We start from the raw sequence: 4,502 nt of genomic DNA on the forward strand, positions 1-4,502 counted from the left end.
CGAGCTTCCTCACTGCATTGCAGTATCCAGTCATGGCTGGGCTTCTAACGTCCCACTCCTTCATCACTTGATTGACCACCAAATCTGAGTCGCCATAAACCATAAGGCGACGGACGCCGAGTGAAATGGCCATGCACAACCCATACAAAAGTGCTTCATATTCTGCTTCATTGTTGGAGGAATCAAAGTGGATCTGGAGCACATATCTGAGCTTATCTCCTCGGGGAGAAACCAAAACTACCCCAGCACCAGAACCATTTAACATCTTAGAGCCATCAAAGAACATGGTCCAATGCTCCGAGTGAACTTGAGTCGGCTGCTGTTGTTCAATCCACTTGGCAAGGAAATCTGCTATAGCCTGGGACTTAATGGCTTTCTTTGCCTCAAATTTGATATCAAGGGGAAGGAGTTCAATCGCCCATTTAGCCACTCGACCAGTTGCGTCTCTGTTGTGCAGAATCTCTGACAATGGTGCGTCGCTGACGATTGTAATGTCATGGTCAGAGAAATAATGAGCAACCTTCTTCATGGTCATGTAGATCCCATATACGAGCTTCTGATAATGAGGATATCTTTGCTTCGATGGAGTCAAAACTTCAGAGAGATAATACACTGGGCGCTGAACTTTGAAGGTTTTACCTTCCTCTTCCCGCTCGACCGTAAGTACTGTACTGACGACCTGTCCTGTGGCTGCAATGTAAAGCAACAGAGGCTCTTTGCTGATTGTAGCAGCAAGCACCGGCTGGGTGGAGAGCAGAGCTTTTAGCTCGGCAAACGCTGCATCAGCTTCTGGAGTCCACTCGAACTTGTCTGCCTTCTTCATCAGTCGGTAAAGAGGCAACACCTTTTCACCGAGGCGAGAGATGAATCGACTTAACGCGGCCAAGCATCCAGTAAGTTTCTGGATGTCGTGCACACGCACAGGGCGTTTCATTCGGAGTATGGTGCCAACTTTTTCTGGGTTAGCATCGATTCCTCGTTCTGAAACGAGAAAACCGAGTAACTTTCCGCCAGGTACTCCGAATGTGCACTTTGATGGATTGAGCTTGATATCATACCTCCTGAGATTGGCAAATGTTTCAGCTAGGTCAGTCAACAGGTCAGAACCCTTTCGTGACTTGACCATGATATCATCCATGTACGCTTCCATATTCCACTGATTTGAGTGAGTAAACACTTTTGAATCATTCTCATGAACGTGGCTCCGGCATTCTTGAGACCAAATGGCATGGTGATATAGCAGAAGCACCCGAATGGAGTGATGAAAGCTGTTTTGATTTCGTCAGGTCCATACAGACGGATCTGATGATACCCGGAATAAGCGTCTAAAAAAGACAATCTCTTGCATCCCGCAGTTGAGTCGACAATTTGGTCGATGCGAGGGAGAGGAAAATGATCTTTTGGGCAGGCCCGATTGATATGTTTGAAACCAATGCACATGCGAAGTGAGTTGTCCTTCTTGGGAACCATGACGACATTGGCGAGCCACTCGGAGTGGTATATCTCTCGGATAAACTCTGCTGCAAGGAGTCGAGCCACCTCCTCGCCAATGGCTTTTTTCTTCTGAATGGCAGACTGTCGAAGATGTTCTTTAACAAGTTTCACTTTTGAGTCGACTCTAAGGCAATGCTCAGCCAGCCCCCTGGGAACACCCGGCATGTCAGCTGGCTTCCATGCAAAGATGTCCCAGTTCTCACGGAGGAACTGGATGAGCGCTTCTTCCTATTTAGAGTCGAGTGTTGTGGAAATATGGGTCAGAGCTGCATTGGGGTCAGTCAGGTGGATATGAACTGGCTTCGTCTCCCCTGACGACTGGAACGCTGACTCTGTGGCGGGCTTCTTGGCCCGCAGCAAATCACTCGGATCTGCATTTTTCTTGTATCCTTCCAGCTCTACCACTGTTATCTGGGCATCCGCAATCTTCGAGCCTTTCTGGAAACACTCTTCTGCCTTCTTCCGGCTGCCAGTGATAGTGATCACTCCTTTGGGGCCAGGCATCTTTAATTTGAGGTACACATAACATGGTCGAGCCATGAAGCGGGCATAGGCTGGTCTTCCCAAAATAGTGTGGTAAGCGCTCTGGAAATCCACGACTTCAAATGTCAGCTTCTCTTTGCGGAAATGCTTCGAGTCGCCGAACACTACATCCAAAGCTATTTGACCGAGTGACTCAGCCTTCTTTCCAGGAATGACTCCGTGAAAACTCATGTTGCTGGAGCTGAGTCTGGACATCGGAATGCCCATTCCCTTGAGCGTCTCTGCATACAGTATATTCAACCCACTGCCGCCATCCATCAATACCTTCGTCAGTCGAGTGCCTTCGACGACTGGGTCGACCACCAGCGCTTGCCTCCCAGGGGTGGCAATGTGAGTAGGGTGATCGGACTAGTTGAACATAATGGGAGTTTGCGACCATTTCAGATAGCTTGGTGTCGCCGGGGCGACCATATTTACCTCTCGGTTGATCACTTTCAGTCGACTTTTGCTCTCTACATCAGCAAAAATCATCAGGGTGGAATTGACATGAGGGTACCCTCCATCACTGTCCTCCTTGTCCTCGGCCTTGTCCGACTCCTTCTCTTTGTCCTTGGGTTGTTTTCCTTGAAACTGCTGGATTAAGAGCCGGCACTGGCGAGTGGTATGTTTCGGGTAGATGAAGTTACCCTCTTCGTCTTTCTTCGTGTGGATGTGACACGCTAGATCTATCACGTCATTTCCTTCTTTATCCTTTACCTTCTTGGGGTTCCAAGATCCTTTGGGCTTCCCTTTGAATTTTCCCTGAGTCACGGCCAGAGCCTCTCCAGGAGCAGCTGGCTCGGCCTTCCGCTTCTGCTTCCGACTGGAGTTTCCTTTTTCCGATTGACTCGGCTTATACTTGCCACTCCGGAGCCTGTCCTCTTCTTCACCGTTAGCGTATTTGGTAGCAATCTCCATCATTCGACTCAGGGTCATATCTCCGGTTCGACCAAACTTCAGGCTCAACGCTCTGTTCTTGACACCATCCTTGAAGGCGCATGCCGCTTGATGGTCCGACACATTCTCCACGGTATGATGCAAAGTGATCCATCTCTGGATGTAATCTCTCAATGTCTCACTCGACTTTTGTACGCAGACTTGCAGCTCGGTCAATCCGGCCGGTCGCTTGCAAGTTCCTTCGAACGTCCTGACGAACACTCAGGAAAGATCTTCCCAGGTGTAAATGCTGCTAGGAGCTAACTGATTCAACCACGCCCTGGCCGAACCCTCTAGCATGAGTGGCAAGTGCTTCATGGCCACCTCATCATTACCACCACCAATCTGTACCGCCACTCGGTAGTCTTCAAGCCAAGTTTCAGGCTTGGACTCTCCGGTGAACTTACTTACCCCAGTCGCCAACCTGAAGTTGGGGGGTATCACTGCGGCTCTGATGGCTCTGCTAAAGCATTCTGGACCTGAAACATGGACTCGGCTGCTAGTGGGCACATCTCTGTCATGGCCACCTCTATGAGCTCTGTTCCAATCGACCAAACCTTGCACGATGATGGATCTCGCGTCAAAGCCTGGTTCTCTGGGGTCGACCGGAGCTCTCCGCACAACACTGAGCTGGCGCCTGTCATCTTGCTGCCGATGGGCGTTAGACCCACTTCTCGGGGGAGGAGTGGGCACTCGACGCCTATCATCACGATCAAATCGGTCATCATAGTGGTCCCGCCAGCCTTCACGTCCCACGCGCCTCGGAGGTGACCTTGGGCTGTGAGCCGACTAAACAGTATTCGCAGCGACGGATCGACTGTGAATCCTGTTACGCGACTGTGACACAACTGAATTCTGATATCCTGCCGCCCGGAGCAAATCCCTGATCTGCATCAAGCCTCTTCCAGCCTCCGACTGAGAGGGCTGAATTGACTCCGCTATACGGGCTGCAGCTGCCAAATTCGGAATCGGGGTTTGATATACCTGAGTCGGTTGCGGAAAGAGCTGACGTCGGCTGGAGTCGGGTACTCGTTGACGCGCACGCTCGTCGAGTGCTCGCTGGAGGTTCTCCAGTCGAGTGCGTTCAGCCAAGTTGGCCAAACGCGCCTCTTCCAAAGCACGAGCCTCAGGAGTTTCTCCTGCGATGGGAGTATGCAAGGCATCCATGTTCCGGCGGCGAAGATCTTCTCTTTGCTGAGAAGTGAGCGGCTCGGGCTGATATTCTTCGTGGGCCTGAGCGGGGTCGCCTCCATCGTCCATCCCGTCGATGCGGGGGAAACCGGGAGGGCTACGAGGCCCGTTGACCATCAGGACCTCCGCCGCTGGATCACTGCTGTCGCACTCGGATGCAGTCTCTACGGAGCCAGTCGACAGATCGAACATGCCGTAGAGAGATTCGTCGGGCTCAATTGCCGCAACTTGGGTGGTGGCCGATTGGCGAGCCACTGCGTGTCTCACCCATCGCTGAAGCCTCGACCGACCGGAGCGCTTGCGCTGGCGGGAGACAGGGAGGGAGGACGGCACAGGAGTCGACCAGTATGGGGTTGACG

This window comes from Triticum aestivum, chromosome 5B, assembly GCF_018294505.1.
Source record: "Triticum aestivum cultivar Chinese Spring chromosome 5B, IWGSC CS RefSeq v2.1, whole genome shotgun sequence".
NCBI lineage: Eukaryota > Viridiplantae > Streptophyta > Magnoliopsida > Poales > Poaceae > Triticum > Triticum aestivum.